At 37.7% G+C, this 27,030-nt stretch overlaps 1 long non-coding RNA gene across 1 annotated transcript; it reads left to right on the top strand.

Moving 5' to 3' along the window:
- Window positions 1–471: 471 nt before the first annotated feature.
- Window positions 472–25,271, top strand: LOC129059271 (uncharacterized). The gene is made up of 3 exons (XR_008525064.2): window positions 472–607; window positions 23,152–23,279; window positions 25,076–25,271. It is a non-coding gene; the product is annotated as an uncharacterized LOC129059271 (long non-coding RNA).
- The last annotated feature ends 1,759 nt before the right edge of the window (window positions 25,272–27,030 follow it).

The raw sequence follows: 27,030 nt of genomic DNA, 5'->3' as shown, positions 1-27,030 counted from the left end.
CCAGGGTTTTACCCAGCTGATTTCTTTCCATAACTCAGGCATTAAATGACTCCTCATCAGACCTTCTGTGACCATCCTTTCTAAAGCATTTAGTTTGCCCTTGACTTCAAACACTGACACATTATCCTGGCTTTTCCATACATAAGGAGCATCTGAAATTTGTTTTATGTTTGTCTGTTTTCTGGCTTCTGGTTAATTATCATCTCCATTTAAGAGATTGTAACCCCCATGAAGGTAAAGACTGTCATGTTTACTACTCTATCTCCAGTACCTAGGACAATGCCTGGCACACAGAGATACCCAATAAATATTTATTTTCTGACTAATTTGAAATTTGAAAACATGGACAAACCTCAAACTACACGATTAACTCATTTTGTGGCTGACTAAATTATTTAGTATCTTTAAATGTTACTTTTTATGACATAACAATGATAAACCAATAAATTCTAAGAACATTATAAGCCTCAACTCAGATCATGACATTGAAACTTCTTTGCAAACCATAAAGTACTATAATTATGCTTCAATCACCATCTATCTGGACTGCCTACATTATTAAAATCCTATGAAGACCAGTTGGGGTTTACAAAGTACAGACCCAAAAGTAAGTTAAAATGACATTTTCCACTACAAAAATATATGTTTTTGTGTAACAATATTTAACATTTGAAATAGTGTGTCAATGTGTTACTCTTGATTTCAAGGATTAAAAAATGACATTCAACTTTGTTTTTCATGCAATTTATTGTAACTTTATTTCATTAACCAGGAAATATCCATAAAGAATTTGGCCCAACATTCTTAATTAAATTTGAAATCTCAGACATGCTACTTGTGAAAAATCTACCAGTATTCCTTACCACCATGGCCCTTTCTAACTCCACCATTTTATCAGCTATTTGCACAAATGCCTAGAGTTCAGTCATGGGGAAACTCTTGAGTCAAAAAAGAAAAGAAAGGCAACACATCAGTGGGATAGTCAAACATAAATTGCAACTCCATCACACAACTAATTGAAGATACAATTGACTAACAATCAACCAATAAAAATGACAGGTATATAAATCTAAAAAAAACATAGATTAAATTTCAATCAAAGTGTTAGGAAGATCTACTGGAAAATTAACGGACCAGAATTGTTCTGTTGAATTGAAAAAAGCAGTGACCTGGAAACAAGAAATGCAGATTCTATTCCTGGATTAAGAACTTATTAACTCTAATGGACTCTTCTACCTCTCTGGGGATCAATTTCTTTTTCTATAAAAAAATGAAAGATACATATCTATTTCTGTAACTGAAATTTCATAAACATCTTCACAGTGACAAGGTCCAGGATAAGAAAGGCTACAGACTAGAAAGGATAGTGTTAAGAAGCTGGAAGGAGCCATCAGGCCCAGACACACATATCATTTAGCCAGAAGGATATCTGGGCAGGCCCAGATTCAATTCCTAGCTTCACTGCAAACTCCATGAAAAACTGCTGGGAATATTTGCATTATTTTTGTCCCCAAACTCCAGACAGTTTTGAAAATTACATGAGATAAGGGTGGGAAAGCACCTTTCTCTCTTGGAAAATTCCAAAGGATAATTATAAATACTTTCTATAGCCCATAATTTCAGGGTTGCTTATGGGTATTTATTTAAATATTTGCCCAGACTTTTGCTATCATAGATGATATCATGGATGACAGATTGCTTCTCTATTTATCAGGCTCTAAAAGGAATGTACACACTTTGACACAGCATGTTGGGAAAACCAGAACTCCTTAACTGAAAAGAAAACAAATCTGAACTTTGTTATGTTAAAAAAAAAAAAGTGTAGCTCCAATACGGCATGGTTTCAAAGATATTTGACCTCAGTAGATGTAGATGTTACTAGTTTAGGTGAATTAAAATTGCACTGGAAAATTTCCTTGGAAACTTTGTACTTTGTCATTTTCCTACAAATCTATTTGGGTAACTTTGAGTAATTATGGGTTTTTTACACTTTTCATTTCCCCTTCCAAATCTCCTCTCTCAAACAAACAGAAATTTCATTAATTACATTTTAGATTCATTGGTAAACACAGTCAATTCAAAGTAAGGATAGCTGTCATGAGATAAATGTTTGGATTCCAGGTTTAGTCTAGTCTTGCCACATGGTATTTGCCAAAAAGCCTGTCTCTAAACTATGCCATTTAACCAAGGGGTTAGACTCTAAACTTGGAAGCTCAATGGTCAAAATGCTTTTACTTACAAAGAAAGATAGTATTTTATTTTCTAAGCATTAAAAATACTCCAAGACTTTTGATTTAATTATCCTTTCTTTTTTTCATCCTCATATATATATATGGATATACATGTATAAAATGCATTATTTTAAATATGAACATAAGATATTTCCTTATCATTTCATTAATGACATAGAATGCATGTATTTTTCACCAGATTTTGATAATAATCAAGTTTATCATTCATTGCATACTCACATTTTAGTCAAGCTCAATCACATAGCTGAGATAACTGATCTAAGGGTGAAATAAAACAGACAAAAAGCAAGTATAAAGTGCAGCACAGTAGATTATCCAATCACCATAGGTTTGAATTCATTTAAAAATATAATTAATTAAAAACAATAACTTAAAAATAGGCAGACATAGGCATTACATACACATATAACCATTATACTACATAGCTCCGTTCACCTTCCCAGAAATTTAGGAAGGAGATGGAGGATACAGGCAAAAAGAGAAGGTAGCAGAGGGAATGAAGTGGGTGGAAGGTGAGTAGGCAGCAGAGGCCAGGAGAGGAAAAAGGAGAAGGAACAAAGAAAGAGAAAGAAATGCAGAAAATGGGGCAGAATAGTGAGGCAGCAGAATGAGAATAATTCAATGTCTTGCTGATTTTTCCTTCCATGCCTTTGTGCTTGGTACTTTGTTTAATAAAAAAAAATGTTCGGTGTGTTGTAAATATTTTGTCTCAAGGGAGCTAAGTTTCTTCTTCCATTTAACTCATGGTCAAGTAAGTGGTGGCGGGATGATTTTTCATACTGACGCCTTCTCCCAAAATGTAATAGATTTTTACAGAGAAGACAGCACATCAGCTTCCAGGATGTTACAATTACACATGGATGATCTTTTCTATGTATTCTGAGTTTTGGGCATTAATCGGACCTCTAGCCCAATGGTGACATGAGCTTGATGATCTTCATATTAGACAGATACCATGACATATGCACTCGTTTTATATTACTAATGAACATAGGTAAAGAAATGTGCAGCATAGGCCTAATAAGATAATGAGAGAATTTCCATTTCTATTGTTATCTTTTACATTTATTTGGCTTGGCTTTTATTTTAAGGGATAGAATTGCTTTATGGGAAAGAAAAAAAGCAGTAGGCAGACTATAAGGATCATTAGGTCTCAGGGTTAGCTCAACCCTTAACTAACTTAAAGAATTTGAGTATTCCTCAGTGAACAGTTTGCTTTTAATATATAAAATCCTTATTTTTCCTGCTTGATAAACTATAAAACAATAACAGAAATGCTGTTCATTATTACTATTTTTGCATTAATGTTGCCAACCCTGTATCATAATTTATAACCATTTTTAAGTTTCACAGTACCAATTAATTCCCTTTCTTCTGTCCTCATATATCCCATTTAAGGGATTTTCTTTTCTGCAATGCATTTCTTCCCTGAGATCCCGTTCCAAGCCTGTAGCTCTGCTTGCGTGGGCAATGGGCTGACCTTCACATCTTGGGGAGCCAGTAGAGTTAAACTAACCTATTTACAATAACAACCATGTGTTGCTATGAGATGTGCCTTGAGAAGACTGAAAATCATTATCTTTGTCATGTGAGCAGAAGGTATAAATAAGGTGACCAGAAAAGTTTTATTTGTGTTAGCAACAGATGCAGAAGAGCAAAACAGCTATTCTAATAATATTGCCCATATGCTGGTGCAAACAAAAGAAAAATCTAGCAGTCCCAGGATAAGTGAATTAGTGCTCCTCAATGATGCCATTGCCCAAGGCAGGGTTTTGTTCTTCCTCTCTGATGTTTTTTCAGTGCCAAATGGCTTGTCAGTTCCCATTAATGAAGAGCCAGGCTGCCTAGACTCCGAGTTGGACAGTTATAGGGGATACCACATTATTCACAAGTTCTTAATGTGATATCCCCTACAACCCTGGATGCTCTGTTGGGTCCTAACAATGCCAATAGGAGGTTCTGTGTTGCTTTCCACTTTAGTTTTCAGAATCGCTGCTCTTGTCTACTATTATTTCTAGCTAGAATTTTGTCATCCTCCTTTATCATTTGCTCCCTTGTCCCCAAATACAAAATGGAGAAGATTGACCACGCATGAGATATACAAGTAGTTATACGTAGGTGATGACTGAGGGAAAAAGGTCTGCACTTTAATTTACAATCCCATGAGATATGTACATTTTTTCTAGTACAATTCATGGGTCTGGTGAACAAGTTTCTCTTTTCCTTACCTGGCCACCACCTTATTCACATAAACATTAAAAAGAGTCTTTAAAGAAAATAGAAATTCTCTTCTGGGGAATGTGAAGGCAAAAAGGGGAGGAAATACTAATGCTTGCTTTGATATTAGTAATATAACACGGCTTGCTTGCCCATGTATCTAAACATCAGGATTTTTGAAAAAGCTTTTTCACTCTGACTTGTTTCTCCTTGGCTCCAGTAACCTCAGCAGATTTGTAGCACTGTAGATAAGATTCTGATAGTCCACATTTACCCACACATAAATCAAATACTTTTTTGAGACTCATTTTACATACAGTATGTTATAGTAAATCCTGTGAAGAGTACAAAGATGTGTTAGTGCATTTACCAGAGAGATCAGAGTCTAAGAGAAGAGCTTAACACCTAAAAGTAAACAACTTTTATACACGTTTTATTCTCTTTCATGGAGCGCAACATTAGAATCTATAGAACTCAAGCTAGAAATCTCAGCATCATTCACAACTTTTCCCCCTCGTGCATCACACATTAGTTATAAGAGCTTGCATAGTTTATTTCTAAATTTTTCTTAATGTTTCCCTTCTTTTCACTGACAATGCTCATAAATGTAATATTTATGTACCAATGTTCATAAACTTAAACTTTCTTGGTTGATCTAGTGCAACTAATTCTTTGTTTAATATTCTGAAAGTCTGTGGAGCTATTGAAAGATTTAGAGCCAAGGGAATATGTATGACTGGTCTTAAAAAAAAAACAGTGTTATTAACTTAGGATCTGGATCATGAATGCACAGATTTGCTAGAAGGGTAAAGATAATTTTAATCTCATGGATAAAGAGAAAAAAGAGAGAAGAGGTTAAATCAGAAATTATTCACAAAGAGGAATCATTAGAAACTTAGTTTATTACCTATATTAGGGCCATAGGACATGTGTGTCAAAATATAAATTCTCTACAAATTAGCATAATTTTCACTGAATTCAGATAATTTCACTAGGTGTTTGTGATGGACACAGAGGCGTGTCACCCCGATTCCCCTTTGACACCTGAATGATAATTGACATAGACATACTACGGAGTTGAAAGAGCCCCTGTTTTGGAATCAGAACCTGTGGCATGAGAGATGTCACCAGTTAGGAGTGTCAAGTGAAAGCCTATAAAGTTCTCCTTTCTACACCTGGTCAGGTACCAAACCAAAAACATCATATCCAAGGAGAAGACTCATGGGCAGTAGCAGATGATTTAGCTAGCTGGTCAAGGGCTGGGAACAGAGATTGGAAAATCCAGGAAAAAATAACTGAAGTAGAAGTATATTGCTAGACCTACTGGAGGAGGGGCTAAATATGAATACTTTTTGTGTCATATGCTAGCTCCTACAAGAGATCTACCAACACAAAAAAAAGGCACTAAATCACCAAGCACACAAAATGATTTGGCTAGTCGATGTCAGCCAGCATCTGTCATTGGCCACCCCAGTGCTGGCATGATAAGCACATCAAAAGATGGCCACAGTGGTAAAGATGAACCAAGGTTGATAGAGTTACTGCCACCACTGAACACCTAGCCTACCAACAACAAACAGTGCTGAACCCCCAACAATATGCCACCGTTCCTTGAGGAGACCAACTTGCATCATTACTCACTAGTGCACAGGCCAGCTATTTGTTTTGATAGAAATATTTTTGTTTGATAGAAATATTTGTTTGATAGAAATAGATAAATATTTGGGGTATGGGTTTTTCTTTCCTGCCACCACTACCCAAGGGCTTGTAACATGTTTGATCTACTAGTACGCCTTCCCACACAACATCACAAATCAAGAAGCCCACTTTATAGCAAAGACTATGTGGGTGGGGGCCCGTGGCCATGAGATTCATGGATCATATCACATATCAGACTATCCAGAACCTACTGGCCTCACCACATTCTGGAACAGCCTCCTGAAGGCGTAAGTGAAACATCAGCTCAGATATAATTCTTTTTGAGGATGATGTCTACATACTCTAGGATGCAGTATACATTTGAGTCAAAGAACTTTGCATGGTGCTTTGCATCCAACAAGAAGAATACAGGGGTCCAGTAACAAAGAGATAGAAACAGGAGTGGTCACACTTATTCTCACTTACAATTACCCACTTAGGGAATTTGTGCTTCTCATCCCAAATATAGCCTCTCCAGAGTAAAGAGTTCATGGTCCTTACTAAGAGGGGACATTTCCTCCAGAAGACACAGAAGCAGCCCTATGCATCTGTAAGTGATGGTTGTTCTCCAGGTATTTTAGGCAGGTAGCAGCAGGTGAAAAGCGCTAGAATGTTGGACAGTAATTAAGATTGACCACTGGAGGGAGATAGGGATGCTGTTACATGCTGGAGGCAAGAAGGACTATGTTTGGTCTCACACTGGGCATCTCTTGTTACTAACTTGCCCTTTTGTGATATTAAATGGACAAATACAGCAATCACAGTCTGAGAAGCCATGGTGACCATGGGCTCAGACCCTCTTAAGGATATTGTGTAAAGTCATGACAACGGGTAAGCCACTGAGACCAGCAACGGTGTTCCCTGAAGTCAGGGAAATCTAGAACGGATGGTGAAGGAGGTAGCCTGTGACAACTGGTTGTGGCCCCAAAGTTAGCTCCAGTAGACCGGGCTGTAGCATCAGAAGCCTAGTGGAGTTCTCCCCATATATGTAACTAGATCCAAGCAGTGCATGTGTAGACTCTGATAAACACAAAGATGTACCACTTTGATCCCTTTTGAGAAAGGTCGTGCTGCCAGCTGCAGGGAATGTGGCCAGCAGACAGCCTGCAGCAGTCAGCCACTTCAAGGACTGTCTCATCTGAAGCGTCAGTTTACCCAAGGACAGGTCTTTCCTAAAGGGGCCCACATTCAATGACTGATTGAGGTAGTTGTGATCCAATTTTTCCCAACACTCTAGGGGCTGCGCTATCTCCAGAGCTCCAGAGAGGAGGCTGGTATTAGGCCTGTGCTGCTACCTGACTTGTCTTCATGCCCCTGCATGCCATTTCAGGGTATGGCTCCAAGAAAACTCAAAACTTGAAAGCAGTGATAAACATTTTTTGAAAAAGTCTTTCGAATGATTTGGTAACTACACTGAAAAAAGGTAAACAAGTTATAAATTCCTTCAGCAGTGGGAGCCTGTTCTATTCGCCTCTAAATCTTCAGTGCCTGCTGTGGTAGCTGATAAATAGCATTAACTTGCAATGAACTGAATCATACTGAATTAGAATGCTGAAGTGATATAAAATATTTAGTGTTTTGCAAAGTTACTTTTATATTAGAAATCCTTGGCCAGGCACGGTGGCTCACGCCTGTAATCCCAGCACTTTGGGAGGCTGAGGTGGGAGGATCACGAGGTCAGGAGATCGAGACCATCCTGACTAACATGGTGAAACCCCGTCTTTACTATAAATACAAAAAACTAGTCGGGCATGGTGGCCGGCGCCTGTAGTCCCAGCTACTAGGCAGGCTGAGGAAGGAGAATGGCGTGAACCCGGAAGGCGGAGCTTGCAGTGAGCCAGGATTGCTCCACTGCACTCCAGCCTGGGTGACAGAGTGAGACTCCGTCTCAGAAAAAAAAAGAAATCCTTACTTGTTCCTGTTTAGTTATTTGTTTATAGCATGTAACATGTATGATAACTACCACTACCATCTCACTAAGTTATTACACTATTGCTGTTGAGGGAATCCTGGTCCCCACTTCTCATCTGCCATGAGGGGAATATTCATGAAAGCTAAATTTATGATCACCCTTTTTACCTTCTCACCCGACTTGGGAGGTTGGAAGAAGTAACTGCCTGTGAGTTTGGCACCTTCTTTATTTTGGAGCAAACTACCAACAGCAGGCACACATTTTTGCCTGTCTTATAACACATCTGTTTCTGTGGGCTGTTGAATTGAGGGCAACTTGGGCAATTATTCCAATCTGAGAAAAGATGAGAAAGTTTTAGGAAGTCAATTTTGCTTTTAACCCAAGCAAAAAAGAGTTTGATCAATGATTGTTGAAAACCAGCTCTATCAATCGCAAAATATTTTAATGCCTATCAAATGAAATTTTATGTACAAACATCTCAGGTAGGGAGAGGGGTATGATTCAGCTCCAAATTCTGTCTTACCTTCCAGACAATGATTATTTCTTTCCCTATTTGTAAGAATCTGCTTCCCACTGGCACCAATCCCATCTCCCAACACTCTTCATCAACTCATCCTCATAATCCCTTGTGGCAGAATCTGTTGGAGTATTGACTCATGATCAGTGTGTAAAACTTTAGGGCTGGGGACTGTTAACAGAAGCAGGAAACATTATCCTCTCTTACCCCTTGTGATTGTTCTCACCTATAACCCTCAGGCTAGGCAACTACTGCTCTGTTAGGGTGAGGAAGGTCCCTGTGATGACAGTAAGTCCTCTCAACTACTGATATTTCATTCTAAGACTTACACTGAAAAATGTTTATTTAGCATAAAGAAGATGATAAGCCACTTAAAATAATGAAGATTTTATTTTCTTATTATTTTACTTCACTTTTCTTGGGGAAGAGTAAAACTTCTGCCTCATAATTCTCTGTCTTGTCTAGCAAAATTAGTATCTTTAAAAAAAATTTCACTAGCATATTAAATTAATTTACCATAGATCAAGTCTCTTGGCAGCTCCCCCAGATTGCAAGTATCATGTAGAAAAAGTAAGTGATTTCATAAATCACTGATTAAATCCAAGCTCTGTGGATAACTCTGTGGTAACTTCAAGTTTTAAAATATATTTTTGAGTCTGTAGTGATATGGTCCTGAAATGCAGTCTTCATAAGTTCTTTTTAAACATAAATGATTTTTTCCTATATCACTGAAACTTTCCTTCACATTTGTTTTTTTTAAGAACAAATCTAAAATGTCTGAGCTTAGAAAAAATCTTTTAAAAGTCTGAGCTTAGAGGTTTACCATAATTATAAAGAATGGTGTGATTCAATTTTACATTTGTTGTATTTATTATCATTTGTTTTAATGATAAAATAGAAATATGTATGTATATTTCACTGCTATTTAGCATAACAGAACATGTATTTTTCCATTTTTAAAAGACCATTTTTTCTTCTCTCTCTCCCCAACATTCATCTGTATCCAAATAAGCAGGTCAATAGCCTGGTGTGTATTTTTTCATTTTCATATAATCACAATAAAAAATACAGAGTGCTTTCGTATTGTTTTGACAAGTCAACTTATATATGTTGATCTTTGACCAGCTTTCTCACTTAACAATGCATTAAAAATCTTCAAGTCAGAACATAGGCATCAACCATCCTTATATTATTGCTTTGTGATTTTAAAATGAATATAGTTTATTTCTGAGAGCAATTTCAGAATTACAGAAAAATTGAGCTGAAACTACAGAAACTTCCTACACATCTCCTGACAAACACAGCCATACAACCCTATTATTTACATATTGTATTAGTTTAGTGGTACTAAACTAAACTATGGACTTCAGCTAATAATAATATACCAACATTGGCTCATTAATTATAAAAAATGTGCCATACAAATGCATCAAAACAACCACATGAGATTATATTATATGGACATATTTCTACATTTCTTAACTTATGAGGATGCTAGTTGATGATAACTTTTTACACCACTATAAATAGTGCTGCAATAAATGTTCTTGAACATTAACTCTCATGTACTAGAATTTTATTTCTATGAGATAAATTTACACCTCCCTTCTCAGTTCATTTAATTGGAAAAATAAGCAAGATATCCATCTCCCTTCAACTTAGCAGAATTATTAAAAGTATGGTACATCTAGGAGGTGGTTCCAAGATGGCCAAATAGGAACACCTCCAGTCTACAGCTCCCAGTGTGAGTGACGCAGAAGATGGATGATTTCTGCATTTCCAACTGAGGTACCGGGTTCATCTCAATGGGGTTTGTTGGACAGTGGGTGCAGGACAGTGGGTGCAGCACACCTGGGAAGTGCAAGCGGTCAGGGAATTCCCTTTCCTAGCCAAGGAAAGGGGTGACAGACAACACCTGTAAAATCGGGTCACTCCCACCCTAATACTGCACTTTTCCGACGGTCTTAGCAAATCGCACACCAGGAGATTATATCCCATGCCTGACTCGGAGGGTCCTATGCCCATGGAGCCTTGCTCATTGCTAGCACAGCAGTCTGAGATCAAACTGAAAAGTGGCATTGAGGCTGGCGGAGGGGCACTCGCCATTACTGAGACTTGAGTAGGTAAACAAAGTGGCCAGGAAGCTTGAACTGGGTGGAGCCGACCACAGCTCAAGGAGGCCTGCCTGCCTCTGTAGACTCCACCTCTGAGGGCAGGGCATTGCCAAACAAAAGGCAGCAGAAACCTCTGACACCTTGGAAGACAGTAATGGTTCTCCCAGCACAGAGTTTGAGATCTGAGTACTGACAGACTGCCTCCTCAAGTGGGTCCCTGACCCCTGAGTAGCCTACCTGGGAGGCACTCCCCAGTAGGGGCAGACTGACACCTCACACAGCCAGGTACCCCTCTGAGACGAAATTCCAGAGGAACAATCAGGCATCAACATATGCTGTTCACCAATATTTGCTGTAGTGCAGCCTCCGCTGCTGATACCCAGGCAAACAGGGTCTGGAGTGGACCTCCAGCAAACTCCAACAGCTGCAGCTGAGGGTCTTGACTGTTACAAGGAAAACTAACAAACAGAAAGGACATCCACAACAAAACTCCATCTGTACATCACCATCATCAAAGACCAAAGGTAGATAAAATCACAAAGATAGGAAAAAACAGAGCAGAAAAACTGAAAATTCTAAAAATCAGAGCGCCTCTCCTCCTCCAAAGGAATGCAGCTCCTCATCAACAATGGAACAAAGCTAGATGGAGAATGACTTTGACAAGTTGAGAGAAGAAGGCTTCAGATGATCAAACTACTCTGAGCTAAAGGAGGAAGTTCAAACCCACAGCAAAGAAGTTAAAAACCTTGAAAAAAGATTAGACGAATGGCTAACTAGAATAACCAATGCAGAGAAGTCCTTAAAGGACCTGATGAAGCTGAAAACCATGGCACAAGAACTACGTAACGAATGTACAATCTTCAGTAGCTGATTCCATCAACTGGAAAAAAGGGTATCAGTGATGGAAGACCAAATGAATGAAATGACGAGAGAAGAGAAGTCTAGAGAAAAAAGAATAAAAAGAAATGAATAAAGCCTCCAAGAAACATGGGACTATGTGAAAAGACCAAATCTACATCTGATTGGTGTACCTGACAGTGACAGGGAGAATGGAACCAAGTTGGAAAACACTCAGCAGGATATTATCCAGGAGAAATTCCCCAATCTAACAAGGCAGGCCAACATTCAACTTCAGGAAATACAAAGAACGCCACAAAGATACTCCTTGAGAAGAGCAACTCCAAGACACATAATTGTCAGATTCACCAAAGTTGAAATGAAGGAAAAAATGTTAAGGGCAGCCAGAGAGAAAGCTCGTGTTATCCACAAAGGGAAGCCCATCAGACTAACAGCTGATCTCTCGGCAGAAACTCTACAAGCCAGAAGGCGTTGGGGAGGGGGGTGGGGGGGCATTATTCAACGTTCTTAAAGAAAAGAATTTTCAGCCCAGAATTTCATATCCAGCCAAACTAAGCTTCATAAGTGAAGGAGAAATAAAATACTTTACAGACAAGCAAACGCTGAGAGATTTTCTCACCACCAGGCCTCCCCTACAAGAGCTCCTGAAGGAAGCACTAAACATGGAAAGGAAGGAAAAACCAGTACCAGCCACTGCAAAAACATGGCAAATTATAAAGACCATTGAGGCTAGGAAGAAACTGCATCAACTAATGAGCAAAATAACCAGCTAACATCATAATGACAGGATCAGATTCACATATAACAATATTAACCTTAATTGTAAACGGGCTAAATGCTCCAATTAAAAGACACAGACTGGCAAATTGGATAAAGAGTCAAGACCCATCAGTGTGCTGTATTCAGGAAACCCATCTCACATGCAGAGACACATATAGGCTCAAAATAAAGGATGGAGGAAGATCTACCAAGCAAATGGAAAACAAAAAAAGGCAGGGGTTGCAATCCTAGTCTCTGATAAAACAGACTTTAAACCAACAAAGATCAAAAGAGACAAAGAAGGCCATTACATAATGGTAAAGGGATCAATTCAACAAGAAGAGCTAACTCTCCTAAATATATATGCACCCAATACAGGAGCACCCAAATTCATAAAGCAAGTCCTTAGAGACCTGCAAAAAGACATAGACTCCCACACAATAATAATGGGAGACTGTAACACCCCACTGTCAATATTAGACAGATCAATTAAACAGAAAGTTAACAAGGATATCCAGGAATTGAACTCAGCTCTGCACCAAGCAGACCTAATAGACATCTACAGAACTCTCCACCCCAAATCAACAGAATATACATTCTTCTCAGCACCACACTGCACTTATTCCAAAATTGACCACATACTTTGAAGTAAAGTACTCCTCAGCAAATGTAAAAGAACAGAAATTATAACAAATTGTCTCTCAGACCACAGTGCAGTCAAACTAAAACTCACGATTAAGAAACTCACTTAAAACCACTCAACTACATGGAAACTGAACAACCTGCTCCTGAATGACTACTGGGTACATAACGAAACGAAGGCAGAAATGAAGACGTTCTTTGAAACCAACGAGAACAAAGACACAACATACCAGAATCTCTGGGACACATTTAAAGTAGTGTGTAGAGGGAAATTTATAGCACTAAATGCCCACAAGAGAAAGCAGGAAAGATCTAAAATTGACACCCTAACATCACAATTAAAATAACTAGAGACGCAACAGCAAACACATTCAAAATCTAGCAGAAGGCAAGAAATAACTAAGATCAGAGCAGAACTGAAGGAAATAGAGACACAAAAAACCCTTCAAAAAATTAATGAATCCAGGAGCTGGTTTTTTGAAAGGATCAACAAAATTGATAGACCACTAGCAAGACTAATAAAGAAGAAAAGAGAGAAGAATCAAATAGACGCAATAAAAAATGATAAAGGGGATATCTCCACTGATTCCCACAGAAATACAAACTACCATCAGAGAATACTATAAACAGCTCTATGCAAATAAACTAGAAAATCTAGAAGAAATGGATAAATTCCTCAACACATACACCCTCCCAAGACTAAACCAGGAAAAAGTTGAATCTCTAAATAGACCAATAACAGGCTCTGAAATTCAGGCAATAATTAATAGCTTACCAACCAAAAAAAGTCCAGGACCAGACGGATTCACAGCTGAATTCTACCAGAGGTACAAGGAGGAGCTGGTATCATTCCTTCTGAAACTATTCCAATCAATAGAAAAGAGGGAATCCTCCCTAACTCATTTTATGAGGCCAGCATCATCCTGATACTAAAGCCTGGCAGAGACACAACAAAAAAGAGAATTTTAGACCAATATCCCTGATGAACATCGATGCAAAAATCCTCAATAAAATACTAGCAAACTGAATCCAGCAACACATCAAAAAGCTTATCCACCTTAATCGAGTGGGCTTCACCCCTGGGATGCAAGGCTGGTTCAACATACGCAAATCAATAAATGTAATCCAGCATATGAACAGAATCAAAGACAAAAACCACATGATTATCTCAATAGATGCAGAAAAGGCCTTTGACAAAATTCAACAACCCTTCATGCTAAAAACTCTCAATAAATTAGGTACTGATAGGACGTATCTCAAAATAATAAGAGCTACTTATGACAAACCCACAGTCAATATCATACTGAATGAGCAAAAACTGGAAGCATTCCCTTTGAAAACTGGCACAAGACAGGGATGCCCTCTCTCACCACTTCTAATCAACATAGTGTTGGAAGTTCTGGCCAGGGCAATCAGGCAGGAGAAAGAAATAAAGGGTATTCAATTAGGAAAAGAGGAAGTCAAATTGTCCCTGTTTGCAGATGATATGATTGTATATCTAGAAAACCCCATCATCTTAGCCCAAAATCTCCTTAAGCTGATAAGCAACTTCAGCAAAGTCTCAGGATACAAAATCAATGTGCAAAAATCACAAGCATTCTTATACACCAATAAGAGACAAACAGAAAGCCAAATCATGAATGAACTCCCATTCACAATTGCTTCAAAGAGAATAAAATACCTAGGAATCCAACTTACGAGGGATGCGAAGGACCTCTTCAAGGAGAACTACAAACCACTGCTCAAGGAAATAAAAGAGGATACAAACAAATGGAAGAACATTTCATGCTCATGGACAGGAAGAATCAATATCATGAAAATGGCCATACTGCCCAAAGTAATTAATAGATTCAATGCCATCCCCATCAAGCTACCAATGGCTTTCTTCACAGAATTGGAAAAAACTACTTTAAAGTTCATATGGAACCAAAAAAGAGCCCACATTGCCAAGTCAATCCTAAGCCAAAAGAACAAAGCTGGAGGCATCTCGCTACCTGACTTCAAACTATACTACAAGGCTACAGTAACCAAAACAGCATGGTACTGGTACCAAAACAGAGATATAGACCAATGGAACACAACGGAACCCTCAGAAGTAATGCCACACATCTACAACCATCTGATCTTTGTCAAATCTGACAAAAACAAGAAATGGGGAAAGGATTCCCTATTTAACAAATAGTGCTGGGAAAACTGGCTAGCCATATGTAGAAAGCTGAAACTGGATCCCTTCCTTACACCTTATACAAAAATTAATTCAAGATGGATTAATGACGTTAATGTTAGACTTAAAACCTAAAAACACTAGAAGAAATCCTAGGCAATACCATTCAGGACATAGGCATGGGCAAGGACTTCATGTCTAAAACACCAAAAGCAATGGCAACAAAAGCCAAAATTGACAAATGGGATCTAATTAAACTCAAGAGCTTCTGCACAGCAAAAGAAACTACCATCAGAGTGAACAGGCAACCTACAGAATGGGAGAAAATTTTTGCAATCTACTCATCTGACAAAGGGCTAATATCCAGAATCTACAAATAACTCAAACAAATTTACAAGAAGAAAACAAACAACCCCATCAACAAGTGGGCGAAGGAGATGAATAGACACTTCTCAAAAAAAGACATTTATGCAGCCAAAAGACACATGAAAAAATACTCATCAGCACTGGCCATCAGAGAAATGGAAATCAAAACCACAGTGAGATACCATCTCATACCAGTTAGAATGGCGATCATTAAAAAGTCAGGAAACAACAGGTGCTGGAGAGAATGTGGAGAAATAGGAACACTTTTACACTGTTGGTGGGACTGTAAACTAGTTCAACCATTGTGGAAGTCAGTGTGGCGATTCCTCAGGGATCTAGAACAGGAAATACCATTTGACCCAGCCATCCCATTACTGGGTATATACCCAAAGGATTATAAATCATGCTGCTATAAAGACACACACACACGTATGTTTATTGTGGCACTATTCACAATAGCAAAGACTTGGAACCAACCCAAATGTCCAACAATGATAGACTGGATTAAGAAAATGTAGCACATATACACCATGGAATACTATGCAGCCATAAAAAATGATGAGTTCATGTCCTTTGTAGGGACATGGATGAAGCTGGATACCATCATTCTCAGCAAACTATGGCAAGGCCAAAAAAACAAACACCACATTTTCTCACTCAAAGGTGGGAATTGAACAATGAGAACACTTGAACACAGGAGGGGGAACATCACAGACTGGGACTTGTTGTGGGGTGGGGGAGGGGGGAGGGATAGCATTAGGAGATATACCTAATGTAAATGACGAGTTAATGGGTGCAGCACACCAACATGGCACATGTATATATATGTAACAAACCTGCACGTTGTGCACATGTACCCTAGAACTTAAAGTATAATAAAAAAAAAAATGCTAACTAACAACATAAAGGCAGGCTATACACAAAACACTGATAAGAGTATGCCTTGAGCCAAGGGTATTCATTATAATGAATAATCCAATTCTGGGCACCTGATGTTCAAATAAAAAAAGAAATATAAAGGAAAAAAAACTAAAGTACATCTAAATTATAACAGCTATTTTTTTTTTTTGAGATGGAGTGTCGCTCTGTCGCCCAGGCTGGAGAGCAGTGGCGTGCTCTGGGCTCACTGCAAGTTCCACCTCCCTGGTTCACGCCATTCTCCTGCCTCAGGCTACTGAGTAGCTGAGACTACAGGCGCCCACCACCACGCCGGCTAATTTCTTTCTATTTTTTTTAGTAGAGACGGGGTTTCACCGTGTTAGCCAGGATGGTCTTGATCTTCTGACCTCGTGATCTGCCTGCCTCGGCCTCCCAAAGTGCTGAGATTACAGGCATGAGCCACCGTGCCTGGCATAACAGCTATTTTTTATTGCATACCATGAGCGTCACACCATGCTTGATTTTTTATTAATAATGCTTTTGAATTGTTAAAATATACATAACATGAAATTTACTTCAAAGGGCTGAAATGTGAGTATTCTCTCTGTCTCTCAATCTCTCTCTCTCTCTCTCTCTCTCTTTCTCTATCTCTTTCTCCTCCCCCATCATGGATGTGAATAATAATAACAAATCTTTGGAAAAAATCACAACAAAATATTTATACAAGCAGTGAGTTTATAAATAGAAAATTGATAGCAACAAAAATTTTAAGAGACTGTATGTCAGATATGTTGTTTGTCCCTTGAAGGCTTTGTTGGTAATAAAACATGGACTGAGTCTGTGAGTGTGAGCCAGTGTGACAAATCCTCTCTTCTTAGGGACTAAACAGTGGGTTGACAACTCCATAATATATAGACAGCAACGCTCGTCAGTTTAGTGAAAAATCTGGTCTTCCTGTTAGTTACCTGAATAACTCAGGGAAACAAGCATTGTATATATTTTTTCCTCTGAACAGCTATCCTATGAAAACCTGAAAAATAATAATAAAATATTAAATGTTCTAAGGAGATTTTTAAAAATTATGATTGAAAACATTCCTGGGAGACAAGTCCTACCAGTTTTTAAGAAGTAAGTTTGCAGCCAGGAGTACAGGAAGGGAGTGGCAATCTTGACTAAGAATGAGGCTGAAATACAAACCCTTTTGTCTCTTTAGTCCCCATAGCCTTAAGCTGAGCCCCATCTCAGGCTGTAGTGACCGCTATGGGACATGGGGAAATCTGAGTCTAGCTGGAACACCTTAGCCCCATTTTTTTTTTTTTCCTACAAAGCTATATTTAGTAATCTGGAGCCTTTGTGTCTGGATTGAATTTCCTAAGTGGTTCTGAAATTCACTGTCTGCATAACTGAGAAAAATAATTAACTTTATTTTGCCTCGGTTTCCTTACAATAAAATGGAGCTATTAAAACTATGAACTTGGCTGGGCGTGGCACCTCACATGCCTGTAATGCCAGTAATTTGGGAGGCTGAGGCAGCCAGATCGCTTAAGCAAAGAATTCAAGACCAGCCTGGGCATCATGGCAAAACCCCGTCACTACAAAAAATACAAAAATTAGCTGGGCACGGTGGCACAGGCCTGTAGTAGTCACAGCTACTTGGGAGGCTAAGGCTGGAAGATTACCTAAGCCTGGGAGGTCAAGGCTGCAGTAAGCTGGGATTGCTCCACTGCACTCCAGCCTAGGCAATAGAGTGAGACTCTGTCTCAAAAAAAAAAAAAAAAAAAAAAAAAAAATAGAAACAGCTGGGCGCAGTAGCTCACGCCTGTAATCCCAGCACTTTGGGAGGCCGAGGTGGGCAGATCACCTGAGGTCTGGAGTTTGAGACCAGTCTGGCCAACATGGTGAAACCCCATCTCTACCCAAAATACAAAAATTAGCTGGGCATAGTGGCAGGCTCCTGTAATACCAGCTACTTGGGAGGCTGAGGCAAGAGAATTGCTTCAACTCGGTAGGTGGAGGTTGCAGTGAGCCGAGGGAACAAGAGCGAGACTCTTGTCTGGGTAACATGAGCGAGACTCTGTCTCAAGAAAAAGAAAGAAAAAAGAAAAAAGAAAAAGAAAAGAAAACGAAACAAACATACAAACAAAAAACCTACAAACTTGATAGGCATTTGAAACAATTTAAAAAGGTAATCTATGTAAAGGCACATACACAGGGTTTAGTAGATATTTTGTCTATCATAAAAAAAATAGTATTACTTGACCAGGTTACTCCTCTGGTAAAAATAGAATCTGGATTTTCAACATATTTACAGACAACCACTGTTAATGACATGACTTCATTATATCTACTCTCAACTCTCCAAAGGCCACCGAAACAAACTATTGATAAATAAGCTAAGTTCATCAGATTCAACTACAGATGGAAAGAGTCACAACAAGATAGAGTCTTAAGACTGTTTTAGAATGAAAGTCTAAGACAGACTATTTATAGGGTTGAGAGATTTGGTCTCAAGTGATCTAAGACAAATCTCTCAAGGCAATGAATGAATTGGGAATGAGTAAAATTTGTCACTAAAGATCTCTTGCTAAAAATACAAACTAAATAAATGTACATTATGCCAGTTCTTTTTTCTATACATATTGCATAATCAGCATGATATTCCATTTTCAATACAAAAAAAAAACAAAGATAGAAATTTAAACTTTCAGTTATTAGAATCTAGAAATGTGAATATTGCATACCTCTTATTACTGCCAAATTATTTTATCTGGCTTTGTTTCATTATATAATATTATATAAAACAAATTTCTCACTTAATTTTTTAATAGTTAAGGTCTTCTTGAAATATGTTATAATCTTACTTAGATTGCCCTGTATGCATGCCATTCCACAAAAATGAACATTAATCCCTGCTAAGAATATATTTGTTTCTCTGATACCTAGATTGTCTTCTCAGAACTGAATATAAATCAAATATCATAGGAATTAATTTCTACAACCCTGACTGTCTTCTCAGAACTGAATATAAATCATATATCATAGGAATTAATTTCTACAACCAATTCTGTCACTTTCATTCAAGCAGTGTGTCATTACCCAATATTTTAATTTTTGTTATTAAAGTTTGAGATAACTATTAAGGGAAAACAATTTTTTTATTCCTTCCAAAATAGTTAATTTCACTAAAAAGTCCGTAACCAAAAGAACGTGCAAATAGAGGAACACACACACTGAACACCTAACTAAATCACCTAACAGGCATGGTGGTTTTTGCTTACAATTAGGGAAATTCTCAGTCAGAAAGGAAGGAAAAAAGCCTTTAAATTGAGACTGCTGTAAGCAAATCAAGGTCCATATAAATGCAATAATAAAAGCAACTATTGTGTTCGTGGCAATTATGAGCCTGATATGTGCTAGACACTTTCATGCTGTCTATGATTTTATTATTTTAAAAAGAGAGGAAACTTAGCCTCATAAAGATGAATAACTTGCCCAAGAGTATATATCCATGGTGTGATAGACAGAGCTTCAATTATATTCTGACCCTCAAAGCCATTTCCTATTGTGTCGTACTACATTGTCTCAAAACCCTATTATGTGAATTCCAAAGTTTATACTTGGAGAGCAAAGAATGTTTCCCATGGACCAGATATAAACCATTTGGGTAAAAAGTCAGCCTACAGTTGCCTCACAGCCTGCCTGCCCAAGAGGGCCTCCTGGAGGAATGTGAAGATCTGTAGGAAAATAAAGAAACAACAAAATGAAACAAAAAAACTAGGGACCATACTGGATGTCTATGAATTAAAATCAGAAGCAGATAACTGGAGGAGACCACTTGCTCCTGATAGGAACCTATGAGTAACAGATGGCCAGTAATGGTGCTAGGGTTTGTTGGCCTTCAGAGATTTCATGAAAACTTCTCTCAAAAGAGAAAGAATCAGCTTTAAACAACTATCAGACCCAGAGGATGCCAATCCTAGATAATTACAAAGTACAAGTTAAGTAAGGTTTTTCCTTCTGTGATAGACTGAATAATGTCTTCCTGTCCAAAGATGTACACACCCCAATCTCCAAAAACGTACATGGATTTTGTGGATGTGGTTAAGTTACAGATGTTGAGATAAAAAGATTGTCCTGACTTATCCATGTGGGCCTAATATCATTACTTGGGTCCTTATGCAAGGGAGGCAAGAGGTCAAAGGCAGAAGGAGATGCAACGTCAGAAGTAGAGGTTGGATCTGGTGGGGAAACCTAGTGAGGGGAGGAAGAGGAGTTGAATTTTAGGTAGGGAATTAGGCAGGACAATAAAAATAAAGTAGTTCATGGCTTCTTCCAACTGTAGGTGTCTAGCCCAAAGAAGTTCCAGGGTGGCCTGGGTATATTAATTAACTAATTAAGAAGTGACCAAAGGATATTTTGTTACCTAGGGGTTTGGGGTCTTGCACTGGACTTTACCCAGTGGTCCGAGATTGTCAAGATTGTACAAGAAATGGAGAAATGGAGAAAATAAATAAAGTTATTGTCTGATTATATCATATGAATCCTAATTTTCCAAAATTATAGTACCACATGTGAACAAGGCCCCCTTTGAATTAGGTGACTGAATTAGGTTGTCTCTTCATTCTTCAGGGCTTAGACTTCCTCCTACACTCCTATTTTCCTAACTCCTGCCAAGTCTTTGCAATTGCCTCCTTTCTCCAGTATCTGCTCCAGTGAGGTTCTCAGTGTCCGGGTTCCCCACATTTTGCCCTGACTACACTAGGTGTTACCAGCCTTTCATAATCCCTTTTTGTTTATAAAAATAATAACTTTGTAATAATTGTCAAAGCATATTTTTTTAAAACATTAAAAACAAAATTGTCATACACATAGTGAGCACATATCAAAGTTTTACTTCACTCAGTAAGGAGGAAGCTAGTAGAATGAAAAATGAAAACCAGGGATTTAATATGGTCAATAAAAAATGGTGCTGACATACAATTGCTAAATTAGAGCAAAATGGGTTATACTTTACAGGGCAGTATAGCTATAACTTTGGGAGTCATCAACCATAATAAAAATAAAACAATTCATGTACCTAATAAATTCTCTACAACTCACATTCTTAAAGGCAGAGTTGTAAAATGCCCATGTACTAGTCAGTTGTGATTACTAAAGTCAAACAAAGTTACATTTTCTAAGAGTCATGTGACTCTGAGGTAGGTATGTTAGAGAATGCTCTGGCATAATTTTAAAAGGTTGCATAATCATCTTTCTGCTTCATCTCCAAGACGAGAATAATTCTTTCTAACATCATAAGCAAATCAGTAAAGAATTTAAAATTTACTAAATAAATTAAAATTACAAAATAAATACTGATTTCAAGGAGAGCAAAATTTACTAAATAATGATAAACTTCTGATTAAAACGAAATTTATGTTTACTTAATACTTATGCTAGATTGTGCCACATCAACTTCGTTAAACTGGGATTTATATTTTCCTGAATCTTCTTCTCTGAGTGGCGGCAGATGTGATTTGGAAGGTAGAGGTTTAATAGTAGCCATGATGCTCAGAAGGACATTGAGGTCAGTTATGGTGATGCTCATTTGCAGAGGTGCCTAAAAGATCCCAACTCATCTTTATTGTCCTCTGTTGCCTGAGTGACTTGCCATCCCCACTGAGGGCCACCACGCTGAACAACAGCTTCTTCAGGCCCACAAACAAATGTTTGGCTACAATCTCATAGAAGTAATGCCTACACAGAGGTAACAGCTTATTGTAGTCATCTCCATGGCATCCCCCTCTGCACAAACTTCATTGTCTGGGCAAAACTAGTATTTAACTTCAAGCTCTGACGTATCCACACAGTACTTACCAGTGTTTTTGGCAGACAACTGGTTAGTGACCGTGTCTGATCCCCTTCTCTCTGGTCCAGCCTTCACTTCACTAGCTCCTCCGACATCCTTGTAAGGTCTAATCACTATAGTAAATCTCTTGTTCCCCAAATATTCAGAGTGGCTCTGCTTTTCTGACTAAACACAGACTGATGCATTCCTATTATTTTACAGCTATGATCTCTAATTTCAACCCACTCAGATGAGATATTTCCAACCGTATTCTGACACAAGTCTGTTCACTAAAATGATGATACGATGATGATGATGATAACTAGCACTTGCTAGAAGCCTGGCATGATTGTAAATGTTTTTGTGCCAAATGCTCAAGTGTTTCTCAACTCTTAGAGACTTTTTCCATTGTCTCTCAAAAGAATACCATGTTTTAGAATGTTAACAATATTATTCTCAATCCTGGGTCATATTGGCGTGAAAGGATCAGAGGAAAATCTAGTTACAGGGATGATGTGGGTAGCTAAGTGAATTTGGAGCCTGTTTTATTCGAGTAGTAGGGCAGCCCCTAGGTAACTATCATTACTGGTTTTCTCAAATATTAAGAACCAGTGTTAAAAAAGGATCATGCACACATTTTTGGCTCCAAAGTTGGAATAACAATACTTACTGGGAATTTGTCACATGTCAGGTACTTTGCAAAACTGTTTACATATTATTACCTCATAAAACTTCCCCAACAAGTCCAATAAATAGGAATTGTCAAATTCTATTTGGGTGAAAAGAATGAGATTGATACAGATAACTTGCCCAAAGCCACACATTAAAATATATATAAAATTGTAATGGAAACTGCTAATTGTCTTCCTATATTTATTCTGTGAGTTTTAGCCAGACGGATATTTACAGTAATAATGACTTTATTCCCATCCTCTGTTGCAACTAGGTACTGCCATTTGGCTGTATTCTGGCCAATGGAGTCAAAGTCAAAGTGAAAGAAAATGGCCCTGCTTTTCTGATTGCTATAAGACAGATGTCACGGCTAGATCTCCAGCAGCTATCCTGAGTCATGAGGTAACCTTGGGAATGACAGTTGAACACAATGGAGCAATATGCCATAAGAACCCCGAGTCCCTGGTCCCTGTGCGGAGCCTTGCACCAGTTTACTCACCGCATTTACTACATAGAAATTTCCTGTTTTGGAAGCCCAGCTTCTTGTCTAGAAGAAACCAAAGTTTCCAAAAGCTGGGAATCCATTTCCACTTCATTAGGGGCAAATTTAAAAACACTTTTCTACTTTGACCCTGCAGGCTTGTTTTCAATTTAAGTCTGCAATGGGGGGAAAAAAACGTAATCCAATGAACATTGTCTCATTTCTTATTTAAAATACCAAGATCTATTCAGAACGGAATAATATAGAGAAAACAGCAAAATAATCTTATTAGAACTTGGTCAGACCTTGACCCCAGTGGGAGTTCTCCATACAAATCTCAAATCTAATCCCTGGCAACAGGTCCAGAAAGGCCCAATGGAGCCAGAAATCAATGTCTATAAAGATTCAGGTTGTTAATGGGACATAGATTCAGTTGCCTATATCTGTTTTCACTATTTTTTCTATCATTCTTAGATAAAATAAGGCTCAAATGATTTGTTTTTTAAGGTAGAGGCCCTTTTTCTACTGCCTCTTCTATGTGAAAGCAGATAGCTCTGTTGTTGCATATTTGACTTAATAGAGCTACTGCTTTTAATGTATTAATCCTTGCAAATAAAAATTGAATTAAGTCAGCCTGTCTGAAATGGAGCCTCCAAAACAATGAATAACAAATGTGCAGTAGATGTCATAATCCAACAGTCTGGCAGTGTGCACTTGTCTTCATTTGTAAAGTCTCTTTATGTTCACATATGTCTGAGGGGCCCAACCAGGGTTACAGCAAAAATTAACCTGTCAAGAATTGCCCTCATTCTCAGGAGCTTAAGATTACAGCCTCGTTTCTAGGTTTTTTTTTAATTTTTAGAGCACCAGATGGCCTATTTCTACAGTAAAAACATCTTTAAGACCATTAGAAAAGTTGCCCCTATTGATATGGATTTAAGCCAAATTAAACTGAAAGACATAATACGAGAATTTCCGGGAGATGGTTTTATTTATTTACTTGCATGTAATCACCCTCTCATTGTATTGAAATTACTGCTACTATGGTAAGTGACAATGTGCTGAATTCAGCTCTGATTTTTCAGAAAAAAAAACATTTTCTTTTCAACTAATATGAATACTCACATCCTTCACAAAGACCTTTCAGATTATTGTGTAGGCTCAGTCCTCTCTTCACATGCATTTGAGAAAACATATATTCCTGGTCAGATGGGAGGAGAAAAATATGTTTATTTTCCTGAATATATGCCTGAATATATGCCTTCTCAGTTTAAATTTGTGGAAAGCTTTTTTTTTTTTTTTTTCTTAATACTTGGAGATAAAGCATTTGGGGGAAAAAAAAGTTATCTACTTGCAAAGAAGGATTGCAAGGGATCTAGACTTTAGCAGACTGGCTCACCAAATAAACATAAAACAGGTGCTTTATGATAAAATTGTAAAATATTAACCAGATTACTGAGTTTAGATGTAGTCTACTTATAGTGGAAAACAATTTTCTCTCATAAATATCATAACCACAAATGTCTTTATATCATCAGATATCTGCATTGCAAAATTCAGTTATAAAGCTGTTGTGTTAGGAAGTCAGAAGGTTAAGGAAAATGCCAGAAATTTTATTTATTTGGAAGATTAGAATTAGATAGGAAATACGCTTTACTGCTGCTGCTGTTGCTGTTTGCGTTTTCTCTTTTTTAAATTTTTGGATTTATTTTCACAGTCACAGTGATCATTTTCTCTGTTACTCGGAAGTGAAGTTCTCACTTAGCCACAATGGCAGCAAAGAAGAGAAAAAGAAGGACATTCAGAGCGGTTTGAAGAAAAGAAGACAACCAGGGAAATGAGGCAACAATTGGCATATAAAAAATTCAGTATTATCAGAAATACGGAGTAAGAAATAAATGCAAGAATATAATCCCCTGTGAAATTCCAGAAATGTGGGACAGGATTGAGACCTGCCACAAAAGGTAGACTGGAGACTTAAGCTATTTATTTGCATATGAATAAAGGGAAATTCCACTGGAGCACTTAGGAATTAGACCATTATCCTAAGTGAAGTAACTCAGGAATGGAAAACCAAGCATCCTATGTTCCCACTCATAAATGGGAGCCAAGCTATGAGGATGCAAAGGCGTCCCTAAGAATGATACAATGGACTTTGGGGATTCTGGGGAAAGTGTGGGAGGGGAGTGAGGGGTAAAAGACTAAACACTGGGTACAGTATACACTGCTGGGGTGATGAGTGCACCAAAATCTTAGAAATCACCACTAAAGAACTTACTCAGGTACCCAAACACCACCTATTCCCCAAAAACCTATTGAAATTTTAAAAAAGGAATATTAGGGAGCTACAAAAAATATGCTTTCAAAGTGCATTTAATGAGATGGAAAAATTATTATAAAATCAGATACAAAAATTGATATATGGAATAATCCCAATTATATATAAAAATATACTCATAGGAAAATGGAAATATGTCTAAATATCAACAGTATAGTATTCTTGGGCAGCAGAATCAAAGATGACTGTTTTCTCCCTTACATATTTCCATGTTTTTCAAATTAAAATATACAGTCATTGATTAAAAAAATACTGAATCAGACAAATCAAAATCAAGGACTGGGCTATAAAACAAGTGGCACACACTCTTCAAAAATATCAATGTCATGAAAGAAAAGGGAGCTAGGATATTATTCCATAGTAAAGATTAAAAAGACATGACAACTAAAAAAACAAAAAATACATGTTTTAGTACCAGACTTCTGAAGATAATCTCTAAAGCCAAAGGGGCCTTGTGCACAAATCATCAGAGAAGATTATATTTTTGGAAAGCGGAGAGAAGGATGTTTATTGCCCTTTATCTTATTGAATAAAAATCTATCTTGCAAATTCAAATGTGTCTTATAATAATAAAAAAGCCAAATCTCTCTTTAGAAGAATTGTCCTAATGTGCACCCTGGGCTGGTCTTTACTTACTGATTTTTTCATTACCATTCCAAGTGGTAACACCAAGGATGGTGTTTTCTATCTCTGCAAGTAAAATTAAGCATTTCTTCCTTTGTACATGGTATTTTTGTGGTAGGAGTTCATAAAAGAGAAGGAAATTGGACAAGGTGTATTAGTTAACATGATGTCTTGCTGCTTAACCAGACATTTCTCAGTGGCTTAGCATGATTTATTGGAAATCTATATTGGGTCCATCCTAGTTTAATGGAGTGTTTATAGTGGAAACTTCCACTCTGGGACTCAGGGGCCTAGATTGTTTCCATTTTATAAGTATGTCATCCCTAAGGTCTTCAGAATTCTTTGCCATGTTCTCAGAAGCTGGCCAGGAGATGGAGGAAGAAAAGATCATGCACAGAGAGACTTCATGGCTCCAGCCTTGGAGTGGCATATCCTTCCATTTGATATTTCATTGGCTATAACTCAGTCACATGACCCAACCTAAGTGGCCACAAGGAAGGATGGAATATGTAGTCTAGCTGTTCATCCAGAAAGAAAAATAAATGACTTTTGTAAACATCTGGCTAGTCTCTGCCAAAATGTGCATGCCATTAGCTGCAACACAGCTTCTTTCTTCTTAGACATATATATTTAATAACTTTTTAAAAATGCCTTCAATTTCTGGAATAAAAGACATGTTTGTAGTCAAATCCAATAACCAAAAACGTTCC

This window comes from Pongo abelii, chromosome 4, assembly GCF_028885655.2.
Source record: "Pongo abelii isolate AG06213 chromosome 4, NHGRI_mPonAbe1-v2.0_pri, whole genome shotgun sequence".
Taxonomy (NCBI): Eukaryota; Metazoa; Chordata; class Mammalia; order Primates; family Hominidae; genus Pongo; species Pongo abelii.
The sequence above is the reverse complement of the archived record's forward strand: the minus strand, read 5'-3'. Positions and strand labels throughout refer to the sequence as shown.